This window comes from Dermacentor variabilis, chromosome 5, assembly GCF_050947875.1.
Source record: "Dermacentor variabilis isolate Ectoservices chromosome 5, ASM5094787v1, whole genome shotgun sequence".
Taxonomy (NCBI): Eukaryota; Metazoa; Arthropoda; class Arachnida; order Ixodida; family Ixodidae; genus Dermacentor; species Dermacentor variabilis.
Genome location: NC_134572.1, coordinates 79694281 through 79711228, shown reverse-complemented (window position 1 = coordinate 79711228; position 16948 = coordinate 79694281). Strand labels below are relative to the sequence as shown.

The following is a 16948-nucleotide window of genomic DNA, read 5'->3' as shown; positions in this document are numbered from 1 at the left end:
TCACTGCCCTCTCCAATGGCTGCAGACCATCTCTTCCAAGAATGGCCGCCTCCTGCGCTGGAGCCTCGCTTTGCAACAATATTCCTTTGAGGTGCGTTACAATAATGGGAGTCTCAACGGTAACGCCGATGGCTTAAGTCGAAGCCCCTAACGTAGGAATCAGACTCAAAGTTGTTTGTCACTGATGTTTTCTTCCTGAGGCAGGATTTTTTTACATATTGCTTTTGTTTAGTGTTTCAAAGTCATGACGTGCTTTCTAGTGCAATTTTACAATTTGTGGACGCGTTCTGAGTGCTGCTAGACTACTGTAAGGAACTAGGCAGTAGTATAAAAGGGGAAAGAGCCTGGCATCGCTTAGTGAGGTTTGTGTCGTGCTTGCTAACTGAGCGGTTGAGTTTCAGCGTAGTTCTAACGCTTGCTGGGAACGAGAGAAAAAATGGCAACTCTCCCGAAGTCACTTTGCAGTGTCCTGTGTGAACCTGAACGTGAGAACGAGGCCTTCTCTGTGCGCTGCGCTCAAGAAACGCCGAGGGACGACCGACTTCGGTTTTGAGCATCATCGAGCGACATCCCTCCGGATAGCGGATGCAGTCCCCTGACCATCGGGATCTCCTTCTCCCGGCGGGGTGGTCTGTTACGTTTCGCCTACGACGCGCGGTGTATGTACCGCGCGTCGTAGGCGAAACCGTTGCATCGTCGTAAACCGTTGCATCGTCGTAGGCCGTTGCATCGGCGCCTGCTATAGCCGGCGCCGATGCAACGGACGCCGGGACTTCGTTCAAAGCGGCGGACATTTTGGCGCGTTCAGCGCTGCCGCAACGCTTCCCGCCAATAGTAAGATCTTGATGAGGGCTAGTTGGTTCATACTTAGAACTGAGGTGAAACAGTGCGAAAAAGACGAGGACACAAGGAAACAAATACCACAGACAAGCGCTGACTGCCAACTGGAAGTTTATTTGAATTTCACCGGACATTTATACCTTCTACAGCATAGGCATGCGCACATCAGTCGCAAAAGCATCTGCAAATCAACATTTTAATCTTTCTTCCAAAAATGTGATTTCTTTTCCCGACAAGGCAAGAGAGGGCGTGCTTACACATCTATCGCTTTCCTTTCTTATATGAAAGGCCTCTACTATTTCCCTGTCCTTCTTACTACTTCCCTTCCCTATGAATTTTGTCTTTTCAAATATGGGGGTGCATTGACACTTGTTACAGTGTCCAGCTAAATGACTCCCATAGCCATTCTTTAGGTTAGTGCTGTGCTGACGAGCTCTTTCATTGAAGCACTGTCCCGTTTGACCTATACAAGATTTCCCACAGCTGAGCGGTATTTCATAGATGACATTGCGCCTGCACTCAGTGAAATGAGTTTTATGAGTTGAGTTGAGTTGAGTTGAGTTGTTGTAGGCTACTGGTGGGATTAGCCTTGCAGGTGCTGCCGGCAATTGCTCCACCGTAGCGACACTTACAATAAATAAATCACATAATCAGACACAGACCTCCCAATTACAAATGGTCACTCCTCAGTTCACCATGTGGAAGCCAAATTCGTGTCCTGTAGGTAATTTAACAGAAGGCGAGAGACCTCCTTCCTACACAATCGGTTCCCGCGCGGGAAAACAATGTCCTGAAGAGAGCTGTGAGGAAGTCCTGTGTTCTTGAGGGACCCGAATAACACGCTCCTTTCCGCGTTATACACAATACAGCACATTAGGTAATGTTCTATGTCACCGCACACACCACATGTTGAACAGTGGTGCACAGGTGCCTTTCGCGCTTGTTCATGCGATTGCATATCGAGGACAACTTACACGGGGCACTGAAAACCAAATTAATGTTATGTCTATTGGAAACTTTCTTCAGATTGTGAGACAACTTGTGTAAGTATGGCACCACGTGCGCTTGTCTTTTGTCTTTGTTTTCTTCTTGGGAAGCATCGGAACTTCTTTTCTCTTTCTGCAAAATGGCTTCGCATACTGAAGTGATCACAGAACTGGGAAAGCCTGCGTTCTGTAGTCGCGATATCTGATTTAAAAAACTGTGATCGCACTCATGCTCACATGACTTATTAAGTGCTGCCGTAATGCAAGTTGTTGCTATGCCTCTCTTCATCAATTTAGAGTGTGCGCTGTCGTAACGCAACAAGGTTTTCTTAGATCTGGGTTGATATTCCCAGCATGCGTGCTCGTCCAAAGAAAAACAGAGGTTAATATCTAGAAACTGAATGCGGTTGTTAATTGGCAATTCATACGTGAACTTAAGTCCTCCCGATGAGTTGATGAACAAGTTCAAAATTTCTTCGACCGCGTCATGAAAATGCATACAGGAATCTTTCTTCATAACAATTAAGTAGTCGTCAACATATCTAAACACTCGCGTTACAGGCATGTCTACCAACTTAGCAGAAATTAGATTGTCAACCGAGGATAAAAAAATGTCACATAAAATGGGGGCGATGGCTGATCCTATACAGATGCCAGTGCGTTGGATGTAGAAATGGCCATCATAATTAACAGCAGTTGAACGAAGATAAAAGTCTAACAGCGCTAAAAAATTGTCGCTGTTGACACATACAGAATTCTGAAAATTAACTTCGCCGAAATCTTCTATCCTATCGCGCACAGCGCACATCAAACCATCTCGCGGCACAGAATAATATAAGTCCTCTACATCTACAGAAGAAAGCGGTTAGTGCGGTTTTCTGGTCTTCATTTATGGCCGAGATAACTTCTTCCGAGCTTCTCACCAGGAAAGGGTCATTTATCTGCAACATCTTGAGATGGCCTTGCAGGACTTTTCCTACATGACATTGCCATGACGTCTTCTCGGACACAATAACCCTGAAAGGGTATTCAGGCTTGTGTGTCTTGCAAGTGAAGAAAACATCAAGGAACTCCGTCTCCGCTTTGTTCACAAGCTGCCGTAACGAGTCTAGGTTACAAAGACGGCGCCCAATAAAACAACAACGAAGAAGGGGGACACCTTCTAACCAACTAGCCCGCCAACACATGCTCAGCGTCTAGGTGCAAGTCTTTGTGTAGCTTCAGGGCTGCCTTCTTTTGCTTTTTCGGGTCGAAGGGAACAGCTTTGCAATTCTTAATGATAGCTTGCATGGATTTCTGGTTCATAAGGTTTTTTGGCACAACAACAAAACCGTCTTCTTTATCTGCCTGTAGTATTTCAAGTTCATCATTCTTTAGCTTCTTTACAATTTTCTCTATGGGTGGCGTACCTGATTTTCCACACGGTGCGTGTTTTAGGACGCAGTCCACGGCTTTACCGACAACTCGTTCACGGTCTTGATCCTCAGCCCTGTCTCCTATGCTTCTATCCATGGCTAGGAGCTGTGGAGCAGTAAGCTTTGGCTCAAAACTATATTTCGGGCCTTTTTCGAGGGTCCTCCTAACTTGGCCTGGAATTGCAGCTTCGCCAAGCGTGGTGACTACGTTGGCATTGGTGATCCTGGTGCACGGCTTCGGTAGGGAGATCCTGGTGCGTTGCCACAGGAATTCTGTAGATTGCCCGGCAAGTCTCTTGTAGTCGCGCAGGGTTCGGTCCTTTTTGCAGGGGTCTTTTCTTTCTTCAACGAGTACTTTCAGCCAATCATTGCATAATCGTATTGGGCGCCATTTTTCAGACTTTAGTAATTTGCACATCCTTTTTGCGTGTCCCCAAGAAGGTTCTACGAGACCAAAAAGGCCTGTGATTTCAGGTGGCGTGATGCGTCTTCTCAGGTAGTAACTACAGGAACGTGACTGGCAAGTAGTTATGGCGATGAGGTTGACACATACGTATGCTGGGCCTTGCAAGGCCGGTGATGAGAGGAAGGAGCCCATTGTAGAAGAAATTTTCATTAGTAAGATCTTGATGAGGGCTAGTTGGTTCATACTTAGAACTTGTTTATTCTAGCATCGCAAAAGAGCGGCCGGTCAGGTCGACCGAAGTGGAGAGACGGGAGAGCACGTTACTCGACAGAAGAATTCGAAGCCTCTTTCTTGGCGTCGGGGGGGGGGGGGCAGCTGCTTTTATACTCTCGGAGTCGAGGGCAAGAAGGAACGGCTCGGGATGAGGCGCACGTGACGGCGGCGCATGGACACGTTGAGAACGGGGGGGGGGGGGACGCATCCGCCGGGCCGGCGCCGATCAGACCTCCTCGCTTCACAGTTGGGGAGCTCCTCTCCCCGGCTGCCGCGCTTTGACAAGCGTGGGCACCAACATGCACACACACACACGCACACACACGAAGACATGTGGCATTGAAACATGCCTGGACGCCCTTGGCGGGAAGAACTGAGGTGAAACAGCGCGAAAAAGACGAGGAACCAAGGAAACAAATACCACAGACAAGCGCTGGCTGTCGACTCATGCTTTGCCAGGACCTTCGAATGCTTCCAGCTGTGCCCCAGGCCGCCAGGCCAACGCTACCATTGGGGCTTGCGACCCATTTGCAACAAAACACACGCAACCTCAAGTGATCGCTTGAAACGATGGACTGACGAGAGGAATATAGAGATTAGTTTTGCTGCATCGTACCATAGAGAAACAAATGGACTCACCGAGAGTGCGGTACTAGATGTCAAATAGTTCATCGCGCTTTACCCGGGATTTCTAGGTGGTTGGAAATGTGCCCTTGAAGAGGCTGTGAACCACCACAATCACTCACACACGGCTGGCTTAGGATGAACACTGTACATCGCGTACCATGGCAAATCGAAATGGCTTCCCGCAGACCGCCTGTTGGGAATCGCGAATCTCTTGGTGCTGCAAGAACGAAGGAAATGTGAGACCAATATGTAAGGCACAAGACCGCCATGAAAAGAAGTTACGACCGCCGACATTGAATGAGATAATCGGACATACGTGGGCGATTACGTGCTTGTTCGGAGAGGTCTGCAAGTATGAAAGGCCCCTTTTAGAGGACCTTACAAAGTTGTGAAGACAGCCCACCAGCGCGGCATTTCAAAGACTCTCTGCTACGGTGGACCGCAAGATGTTACTGAGACATCTGTGGATAAGGCGGTGCCATATCAACCCATGAGGGTTGACGACAGAGGAGAGTCTCGTGTAACGCTCGTGAAAGAGAAGGAAGAAGCGCACAGGAGAGACCAAGAGAAGAGGAAGAAGAGGGGTCAGATCAATTATGTCTGACTAAACGGAACGTTAGACAAGGCATTCTTCTTTTTCCTCTATTATTAAATGAATATTCGTGTAAAATAATATTATTATACGAAATGTTTTCCTTTAATACCCTCGTTATTACAATTACTGCTGTTTACCCCCTTCTCCGTCTATCTGCTTATTGCTCACCACCCGCTTCATGGCCAATCCTCCGTTGTGAATATGTGTCATTGTCTGGGATTAGCATGTTGATCGCCATCATGATCGGGCGAAGAAGAGGAGGATCGGAGGTCGACTGAGGCGGGCGCAATATTGGGGCTTGGGGCCGAGCCAGTATATCACAAGCATCTATATCTACCTCGTGCGGGCGTGAATTTTTGGTCTCAAAAACAAGGATATCCTGGTACCAAGATCAGGAGACCGCGCAAATGGGGGATCTGCTCTTCGACCTCGACGGCCTGAATGGAGGCCAGCTTCTCGGTCCCCCCAATGGCCCCAACGAGCCGCTGCCTCCAAATCCTGCCTTGAACGTTATTTTCGACGACGATCCCGACTTCGATTTGCACCTGAACTCTGAAGATAGGTACATGGCCAAGGGCGATAACTACACGGCAAGTTTGTTCATCAGCAATCAAACGGTTACCGACAGCACCGGCAACATGCATCAACCTAGACCTCCAAAGTGGCGCGAAATAATTCTGCAGCCTTTCGCGAAAAACTTCTACCTCGAGAACTTTAGAACGGCGTGGCGTTCGCCAGAGGAAGTGGAAGATTATCGCCAGAAAAACCGAATTACAGTAAATGGGCGCGGCGTTCAGAAGCCACTGCTGCGTCTTCATGAGGCCAAGTTCCCAGCATGCCTTATCGAGGCCCTCGAGGCGAACAACTACACCTCCCCGACTCCCGTGCAGGCACAGTGTTGGGCCGTAGCGCTCAAGGGTAGAGACCTGCTCGCCATCCTCGGCGCCGGAGTTGAGGGCAAGACCCTGGCTTACATCCTCCCGGCCATCGTTCACGTTCTCAACCAGCAGCCTCTACAACTCCACCAGGGTTTTCTGGCTCTGGTATTGGCTCCAACTACCGAGGCAGCCCGCCAGATTCAGCGGGTGTTGGGCGAACTCGAAAGATGCACCAACGTCCGCGCCACGTGCGTCTTCTCCGGCTGTCCGAAAGACCGACAGCTGAGGGATCTTTGTCGCGGCTTCGAAATATGCGTCGCGACACCTGGTCGTCTCTACACTTTCCTCAAGGAGGGTAAGTTGGACATCGGCCGCTGCACCTACCTTGTGCTGGACGAAGTGGACCGCATGGTCGACATGGGTTTCGAACAACAGATTCTCGGCATCGCGAAGCACGTAAGGCCCGATCGGCAGACCCTAATGTGGATGTCGAGGAGACCCAGGGAACTGTACCGGCTCGTCGACGCACTGCTGACAGACTACATAGAGGTTAACATCGGTGAGCCTCGTGCCTCGCCCTATGAGAACGTCGAGCACGTGGTCTGCATCTGTGCCGAATCTGAGAAATACGCAAGGCTCTCGGCACTCTTAGAGGATATCCTGAGCGAGCAAGAAGTTGGAGCCAGAAAGGTCATCGTGTTTGTGGAAACAAAGAAGCGTGTCGACGACCTGGTGTCCAAGCTGCGACTTCGAGACTGGCCCGTCGTCGGCGTCCACGGCGGGACTACGGAGCGCGCGCGGGATTGGGCGCTTGCCGCATTCCGCCAAGGCAAGACTCCCATCCTGGTGGCGACCGACGTGGCCGCGCGAGAACTGCGCTTGGACCACGTGCGCTACGTGGTCAATTATGATTATCCAAGTGGCGCCGAAGGGTACGCACGACGGATCAGCCACATGTCGCACTCCAAGGGGGAGCCCGGTAGCGCGTACACGTTTCTTGAGCCGGACCACAGTCGCTGCGCCCAGGAGATGATTGGGATTCTACGACAAGAAAAGAGAGAAGTTCCCCCGGAACTGTACGCGATCGCTAAGAAAAGAAAGCAGTGGAAGCGAAAGGCAGTCAATGGTGACGATGCCCTGTAAGCCTTCTGGGTTTGAGGAACATTGCTGCTTGAAGTTGGGATAGTGCTTCCCTAGTGCGGATGGGATTAGCGCCTGACCTAAAGAGCGCCTGCTTGGGGTATGCACGTGTCTGCAGCCAGTGTGGAACTGAATATTACTGCGCCTTATGGAGATAATCAATTTTTCGGTGCGACTCCATGACGATCTGAAATGTGAAGGTGTTTAAACGGGACCAATTGATAAACTGAGCTCGTGGCGTGAAATTACCAGCTGTTATCAACGGACATAGTTCGGCCGAATAAAATCAGCAAATAAGCAGGGGGAAATTTTGGCTCTACCAGTTAAATCTAGAAGTTTCCAAGCAATATTCTGCGTAGCTGCTTTGCGTAATCTGTCGACTTATTGTATCTTCACACTGTACTAGATTTATTTTTGCGATTTTCTGATTCCCACCACTGAGGCTGTGTTTACCTGTAAGTATGTTTCTCTTGATGAAATGTGCGGGTCCTGGTCCAACCACCAAAACTGAATTTAAAAAATAGAACTTGGGAACGAGACTCCGTGGAAACGCGGAGGGATGCTACGGTATGTCGAGCTACGGGGTACGATAGCTTAATATCCTTGAATACTTCGCCCTAGAAGGCGCGAATCACTGCGTGCGTGTGTGTGTGCATGCGTGCGTATGTGTGCGTGTGTGTGCGTGTGCGTGTGTGCGTGCGTGCGTGCGTGTTTGCGTGTGTGCGTGCGTGTGTGTGTGTGTGCGCGCGTGTGTGTGTGTGCGTGTGTGTGTGTATGTGCGTGCGTGTGTGTGTGTACATGCGTGTGTGCGTGAGAGAGAGAGAGAGGCGGTTAATTAAATGGTATACAGCTGCAAAAAAGCTCTTGCTCTAGATTTGTTCGCAAGAGCAAATTACCACCAATCCTGATGCTGGATATGTTATTAGCGAATGCGTGCAGCCATTGGCAGTGATTACTTACAAACGAGAAGATTTGCGAATTCGGTCCCTGTTTGTCTTCTGCGTTGCGCCTGGTAGCATGGCGATCACGTGTCTGCCGGGAAGAGGGGAAGACGCAAAGACCCCCGCCACGCGACCCATGCGACCACGGATTACGCTGTCCGAGATCGGCTCACTTCGCTCACTCGGCGAGGAACGGAACCATCAGACACTCCAAACCCATGCGAACAAGGCGTAGAAAGTTGCATTTAATTAGAGGGATTACGCGCTTGAAGGTGAGTATTTGTTGCAGGGAACCACGTCGCCGCAGATGAATTCTCTCTGTCCAGACGAACATAATTTGCAAAAAAAAAAAGAACCCCGGAAAGAAAACAATCTAATCCATTCACTTACTAATTACATAATTCAACTTCTTGCAGAATTTACGGCCCATGTTTATACGAAAAAGTTGAAAGGGATTGTCACTAGAGTCTAGGTCCGTGTATCTGCATTTTAGAATGTCCGTGTAGGCTGAAATTCAACGTAAAATTATCCATTCAACATACCCAATTAGACACGCGGCACCGTGATGCGTTACTCTTCGTCTAACTCCTCTGCGACCTAAAAGTACGGCGTAAAACGAAACTGCCGTCGCATTTCCCTCTCACCACGAACCGATTCCGATTGACGCTTGGCCAAGGCTCGCGATTCGCCGCGTATTCAGTTGGGCAGCAGCGGGCGAGGCAGACGCTCCTTACCGTGGTATGGCGAAGCTCTCCTCCACGTCGCCATTCTTCGTCACAAGGGACCGAAACGTGTCACAAAGGACGTGTCGCACAGCGAGCCATTGCTTCGCGGTGTCGCGCATGCGCAATTAGGCAATTTTACGTATAATCTGACGCCCGTTATTTCGGTCTACGCGGACAGTTTGAAATGCAGACTAGAAACACCGAACCGTAAATTTATGACGATTCCCTCGAACTTCCCGACATAAGCATCAGCCTTAAAATTTGAAGAAAGGGGGTTAACCGACAGGCCCGATTTTTATTAGTCATATCATAAGAAGCCAACAAACAGTGACACCAAGGACAACATAGGGGAAACATGCGAAGGTTGTGGATCGTTCCCCACATGCGGCAAGTAGTTTTTTCATCCACTTTCATTTCCATTAATTTATCGTTTCTTTATTTCCTTTATTAAACACAAGTAATTTCCCCTATGTTGTCCTTGGTGTCAGTGTTTGTTGGCTTCTTATGATATGACTAATAAAAATCAGGCCCCTCGGCCCCTCTTTCTTCTCGTTCAGCCTTAAAATGTGAAATTTAAGTTCGTTTTTGTAATAAGTTTAATTAGCGATTGAATTCAACCATTTTCATTGCAAGTAATGTCCGCTTGAGTGGATGATTCATCTGTATACATATAATGACCTAATTTGAGTAAATCATATAGACTTTTTTTAAGTGTACGAAATAAAAAAAAAGAAAGGAAGAAACACTGTATAGGAGTTTTGTTATGATTGCTGTCTTCTTAACAATTTGACAAGACAGCAGCAGCAGCCACGGCCAGCAAAGTAGTAGTAGTTGTAGGAGTAGTAGTAGAAGTAGCGCTAGCAGCAGCAGTACCAGCCTCCCCCTCCTCATCTTCCTCCTCAACACATTGCTTCAGTTTTGTTTTTCTCCCATAGCATCCAGAGAAAGCTAACCGCAGGCCTACCTTGCCGCGGTTAAAGGAACTCGCAGCCATTCGGAACATACCTTAATTGAGGTACCAGTGCCCACAAAGAAATCATGCCTCTCAATGATATGCGAACAAGCATAATTTTATCCCTTAAAAAATGCTAAATATTCCAATTAACACAAAAACTACCGCAATATTACGCGTGGAGATACTCTGCAGTGAAACATGCCATTAACACTATGCTGGCAGTGCACAACTTTATATAGGGATGTCCGAGCTAACGTTAGCCAAGCTTTTCAACGGAAAAGAAAAGGAGATTTAAAAAATAAAGCGCGAGATACGATCGCAGTTTATAATATTAGGCTCCATCACCAACGTCTCATGCGCCAGTTCCTACCACCACCACATAGACAACTTACTGCGCAGGAGGCCCGCGACTGGAGACAACTCCAGGCGGACACTTTCCCCAACCTGTATAAGCATCACATTCTGTTTCCAGAACGCTACAGACCTACCTGCCCATGGTGCGACGGTCACCCCACCGCCTTCCATGTTACGTGGGGGTGCACGGGGGACAAACCCATACACTTACAAACACTTCAAACGAAGGAGCAGTGGGAGGCCTCTCTGTCCAGCTCGGACCTGACAACCCAGCGCAGCCTGGTACAGCAGGCAAGGGCAGCAGCACAGGCCACAGGGGCTCTGAAATGAGTTCTCCATCCGCCGCCCAAGTCTTCGACAACTACTTCTTTCCCTTCGAAATAAATGTTTCTACTACTATTACTACTAAGATCTACGATGTTTGGTCGCCAGACCTCTGACGACTGAGTACTAGGTGTTGTAACTGTATCTTTGACCGTGTTGTTTAAACATTTCTATTTATTTGAACAACTTGGCTAACGTTATCTAGGACACACTGAACAAACGAGCTGGCATATGTTATTTTCAAATTCACTTTCTACACTTTGACAAAAAAAAAAGAATGTTTATCATTCTGCATGTAAATATTGCGCGTTTATATGTGTACCCGCCGTGGTTGCTTGGTGGCTATGGTGTTGGGCTGCTAAGCACGGAGGTCGCGGGATAGAATCCCGGCCACGGCGGCCGCATTTCGATGGGGGCGAAATGCGCAAACACCCGTGTACTTGGATTAAGGTGCACGTTAAAGAACCCCAGGTGTTCCAAATCGGCGGAGTCCCCCACTACGGCGTGTCTCCCTCTTCCACCTTTCCTCAAGCAGTTACTACCTAGAGAGGAGCAGTGGGAGGCTGCCTTGCGGAGCTCGAGGCCCGACCTTCAGGAGGCCATCCTGGAGTGGGCTGAGAGTATAGAGGAGGCCTACTTCAAGTAGTTCCTCCCCCAACCCTCTATTCCGCTGCCCCCTTCGCTTTAAAGAGGGCTAAATAAGGTTTTTTCATCATCATCATCTCATCATCATCATCAGAAAGTGGTTTGGGCACGTAGAACCCCATAAATTAATCAAATTTATATGTGTATTTGTAATACACGTAATATTTATAACTGGCGATGTCTCCGTACAAGGAAGTGCTTCTGCGGGTCCGTTTCCTGTCTTCCGCGCGTTCGGTATTCTATGCACGTCACTGGAGCCCAATGACGAACCTCTCTACTGTCATTACTATACACTGTTGGTTTTTGCTTATTCACTCAACGATCCCTTCGTTTTTGTTGTTGTTTTTTTCATTCCTGCAAGGGAAACTGCCTTTGTGTGCGCACGAGAATGGCCATCCGAGTGCCATCTTAGAGATTGGAAACCTCTGCGCTGTCAAGGTCCCGCAACTTCGTCAAGGAAGTTGCTATCACCTGCTCCAGCCGCCTCGCACACTGCCACGCTCGATCTATCTGGGCGTTTTACATGACCCATCCTCTTGTAAGTGGCACTGACGGCCAGCAGGTCGGCAGCAAGGTCTTGCGAGGCTTGGTGATGAACGTGTCTAATCCGCAAAGCCTCGCCGAAGTTATTCTGTGCTCTCTCACTCGATGATTTTTCGCCGTTTCTGTGCTCGTTGTTTTACACAGGAAGGCGGAAGAGAATGGAGTAACTTACATGTGTCTGGCTACATGTTGAGCTGATTTCATTTTTATTATTTCTGTCGAAAAAGTACACCAATGTGCTCAATGTGAAGATGGAAGCAGCTTTGAGATGCAACTTAACCGGCCCCGCCTTCCTGACAAACTTGACAGAACAGACGGCCGTCCAACTTGAATATAAAGGTTTTTTTTTTTTTGTACGCAAAGGAGTCACACCAGTGCCAGTGTAGTAGAAAAAAGTGTGTCAACAACACTATTGCAAAACACATCAATAACTTACGTAAATGAACTCCCACAAATGAGATCGAGAAATATCGAAGCAAACTCTGCTGAAACATAGCGTAAGAAAAGTCATCGCATTATTTTGTGTCATATTATGCACAGTTCTTTTAGACAATATTTGAAGCTCTTTTTCTGTGACGCCTAAGTTGTTTAGTATAGCCGGCGCAGTGTGTAATACATTTTCTGCAAGTCCTGGTCTGGCGGTCAACTGCTCTTCAGGATTTGTAAAGATTAGTGAGAGAGTAGCATATATCCATGTGCCGGTGACAAGCCACGCTCGGCTATAGCGCACCGCGTGCGTCAGTATAGGACGTGGGGCTATAACAACCCCATTTGCACTTGACAAGGTGGGATTTCTTTGATACGTTTCTTTTTCGCTGGATTCTTTTTGATATATGTTATTTCGCCATTCGGATTTAATGTATCCTTCAACGAGCTCGTTCAAAACAAAGAGCAACCATAATGTCTCTCTGAAGCCACCGTCAATATAACTGCTATCTTTCCTTGCGCAAGCGATTAATTAATTCTCCGTGATGCTTTGACCCTCTATATTCATAATGTAGTAGCGGCGATGTTCTTTTCTTTTTTCCCGACATGATAGCTAAGTACTTTTATCAACAGAGACGTATACGTCACTCAGGTCTCACTCTAACCCCCAGCGACATATAATGTGCTGTCGAGAACTTACACCATGTACCACCTACTATGACGGCTTGCCTCGTTGAAAACTAATTGTAATGCCTTTATTGAAATTGAAGTCTATTCCTGACATTTTACCGTGCCATAGAAGGGGCGAGGAATTTCATGGTCTGTCGTGTATTGCTGCTTGATGTATGGATGCACGTAACGTTGCTAGCATTCAAATTACCGTTATTCGTGATCATGCACACTTCTTTTGTCAGCGCGCTATTGCACCTGAGGAACATAACAAAGCGCGCTGCGTTAGTGAAATACGGATGGGAACAGCCTTTTCTCGATAAACGCTATTTGGATTCCACCGATGGTCGTTGCTTGTGCTAACAAACCCAATGCCGAGCGTACGCCGCCCAGGCGACGTTCTCGAAGTAGAGGGCGCCGTCTGGGAAAACTTAATTGGGGTCAATATTTAGACCCTATGGGGCGGATAGTGCAACATTCGATAAAGTCGCCCGGTCATAACAACTCTACTTACGTCAGTTCACTTACAGATATTTTTATTTCGTGCGATGACAATCGACGAAGTCGTTCCGCCCCATGCGGCAGATTGGCATCAAAAACACTTCATCTTGTACGGCGGAATGGGCGAAGGTCTGCATCGGCCTTCGCAGCAGTCCGTGTGGTTCTCGCACTGAAAGCGAACATACCACACGGTACGCTCGTGAACAGGAAATATTCACAAACGGGCGTCAATACTTCCAAGAAAGCAGTTGGTACATGTATGTAGACGGCAGATTAATTCCACGATGACGCAAGAGTTCGGCCTCCGCGAAGCCTAGTACGAAGACATGTGGAACTGAAAATGAAGGCTATATAAGGTTATGAGGCCTAAGCTCTTGGAATTGCGAGGATGCGGATGCTAACGCGCGATCCCTTAGCTTATGAAGCCGCCTAGACCATGCATTTTAATTATCTGCTGTGTCACGCCTCAGTGTTCAAAATTAGTAGTACCACAGTTTTTTCTTTTCCTTGTTTTTTTTTTGCGTGTAATTATGCCACTATATACGAACGGCCGCGTGAAGCCTGTAGGAATCTTTATACGAGCGAAAGTAAACTGCATGCACAAAAATAAACACACACATAGACGAGAGAGACTTTCGCAGCTATACTCACTACTGATAAGCTTGAACTTAAGAGAACCTAGTAATTTGGAAACGCTACACACAAATAACCACTTGTGTCACCCCACACATCGCACTCACGCCTCGCCTTTCTCTAGTTCACCAAGTCAACTTCAATAACGAGCAGAAATAAGAAACCAAGTTTACACATCGTTGTCTGCAATGGTCAATTGACACTGCTAGCGTGCAACTTCACATTCCCGTCCACGTTATTTTTCATGACATTGCCGTCAATCAGGTGTTTCTTAGGATGCAGCTACAGCGACCATGGCGCTTGGGCAGTGTGACATATCCTGTTTTACTTTCGAAACCTTACGGTGCAACAAATTATAAAGAAAGAAGCAGGTGACCAAAACTGTACCCTCATCTCTCTCTTGTGGCAAAAGTTGAAAAACTTCCTATGTTGCAGGCAACCCCTGGATATCGTGAGCGCGATGAACAGCACCAAGAGGGCTCCACAGATTAGTTTCCCGCACATCTGCAAGAAAAGGATTTCTTATTGTTGTTGTTTGTTTCTTGCCGTCAAAGCACTGCTCCGTATCGACAAGCTGCGAAACGCGGCATAACGCGTAGCATAGACGGCGGCGCTGCCGTTATAAGTGTTGGCGTACGCGCAGGACCTCCGTTACGTGACATATGCGAAGGAGCTCAGGGACATGTACAGCCCGATTACGATAAGCTGCACTCGCATGAATTTTTGTTGTTGTTGTTGTTGTTGGTATTGAAAAATTGATCTGCAAGCTTAGAGTGATTCTTGGTCGACAAGCTCCGGATAGCTAATAAAAATTGTAGGGCTTGTCATACGCACTTTGAGAATTTTCTATTTGCTTACGGTGCACTGGTCAGTCTACAAAAGCCTCCCTCCTCCCCCCGCCCTCCCCGTTCACGCTTCCTCGTATACTGATGTATGCTTACGGTGCAGCTGCTACGTAATGATGCACATCCCTTGGAAGTCTCTGCATCAGTGACTCCAAACTCAATACTCTCTGGCTACCCTGAAGCGAGCACATTTGCTGTCACGTCTACACGTAGATGTAGCCATGACGTCACCTGCTTCTTTACGACGCACTGTCTCGGCTACTGCGACGCGTTCGGCGCTGTGTTTGCGTTTGCATCGCTGACGTAATACGCATAGGAAGCAGTTAACGGGTACAGCAGGCGCACAACTCCACTGAGTAAGAATCGAAAAGCAGGTCGTCACATCGGAACGCTTCCGACATGACCGCTGCGGGGTCCTTCGCTTATTCCTCGGGGTCGGGATCACAACGCATTCACCTTCTCCTCAAACGAATTATCTGGCCGTCACTTGCCCACGCCATCGGCTTACACTTTAATTTTCTAGATCAGATGCGAAAGTGTGAACCGCGCGTTGAGACGGTTGCCACGCTTCGCGTTTTCTCGTACAATATTTGAATGATGTGTGCCACGAGCTGCTTGCGTCATTCACTCAGATGCTCGCACGTTTTCTTCTGTTCACCCTCCAACAAAGATGCAGACCCAGCAGCACTTGTTTAGCCGACGCGACGACCGTTCGTTTTTTTACTTTGCTTTGCTTTCCCCACGGGCTGTCAGAAGCTCATTACTTCGTGTCGACAGCGCGGACAAGTTCCGCTCGCGGTCTTGCCTTCAAACCCTTCTCCAGCTGCCACCAACGTCGCATATACGGACAATCGCCGTCGGCCACTGGAGCGGGAACTTCGAAATCGTTTCGAGCGTGATTAACCCTGTTCGCGCGCTGAATGACAATGCCGCGCCTATTGAAAAGCCACCGCTAAGGCCTGCTTGTGTTTCCGTGTGTCGCGTAGGGTCAGCTCGCCTGTTGCTACGAGATTCAGCAAAAAAGCAAATGAGTGCCACTTAGTTTCACGTGCCACGCAGTGGAAATCACTCACTGTCGGGTAGGAGAGGGTGGCACGTCAGCCTGTGTCAGGTGATGCGCGGTCCTGTGCCGAGTCATGCATCGAGGAAGTCTTCGCAAGAAGAGATCTCTATCGTTCGTGCCTGCGGCGCGCATATGTTTTCGCGCTGGATCCTGGAAAGTGTAGAGATGTGCCGGTAAACTGTTTTATTGTGTGGATGAATAACGCTTTGTGTCTTAGACGAAGCTTTTCTATGAAATGTGTGCCCGGTTGAAAACATTTGGTTTCTCCGAAGCAAGTTCCGCGCATACGTTCTAGTTCTTTCAAACGTTATATCCTTCGGTGTTGTTGCAGCCCGAATAATAATTGGTTAACCTCGGCCAGGCGACTTAAGCGCTCGGAGAATCTTTTCGCGAAAAACATTCAGGCTCTCACGAAAGCACAGCTCAAGTTTGAAAAGCGTGCAGTCATTACAAGCAGACTGCGTACGCTTGCTCTCACCGTTTGTAAATCTTCGTTGCGAATATTTTTACATCACTATATTTTGCTGCATACGTTCGTACACTGTACGCTGATTATATTGAATAGCAGTGCAGTGCTTTGGCACACACGCTACATTACTGTGTATGGTACCAATGTAGCTTGTGCGCTTCACTAAAATTAGCTGCTGCCGTGTTATGTTTTACATACACTATTGCTCCTACACATCAGTGAAGAAAGTGACTCGGTATATACACTGCGTACCTTCTTGTTAGAAGAATTGCGATGGAAATGTGCTAGAATTAGATCGAATTTTCTCGTGGTGAATGGGTCGGGAAGTACCTAATGCTTTCGCGGCAAGCTTTGAAATATCTAGAAGAAAAATGCAATCTAATGGATGCACCAGTGAGCGAAATTGATGCCATCAAACAAGTAGCCGTCATTATATCTCAGAGCTTCACGACATAGGACCCGCGAGCAGATATTTAGCGACCCGCGACCGATTTTAGGCGTGCTGATGCCGGTGGGCTGTGATGCCGGTGTACGGTGTGCTGTTGCTGCTAACAGAGCATCACCAATTAGGTGTGAAAAACTACAGTTGAGTCACCCAATACAATGTATATATACGACATGAATCGTTCGCAGCGTCAGGTGCAATAAAATGAGAACGGTATGGAAGCGCAGGATCTCTTGTTGAGGGCATATAA

The 16948-nt window shown here is 48.0% G+C and overlaps 1 long non-coding RNA gene and 1 pseudogene across 1 annotated transcript; one reads left to right on the top strand and one right to left on the bottom strand.

Moving 5' to 3' along the window:
• Nucleotides 1-5549: 5549 nt before the first annotated feature.
• LOC142583588 (putative ATP-dependent RNA helicase DDX5 pseudogene) lies at nt 5550-7417 on the top strand (annotated as a pseudogene).
• Nucleotides 7418-13249: 5832 nt separating this feature from the next.
• Nucleotides 13250-15900, bottom strand: LOC142581912 (uncharacterized). The gene is made up of 3 exons (XR_012828317.1): nt 15795-15900; nt 14264-14380; nt 13250-13412 (listed from the first exon to the last, which is right to left on the bottom strand). It is a non-coding gene; the product is annotated as an uncharacterized LOC142581912 (long non-coding RNA).
• Between the last annotated feature and the right edge of the window lie 1048 nt (nt 15901-16948).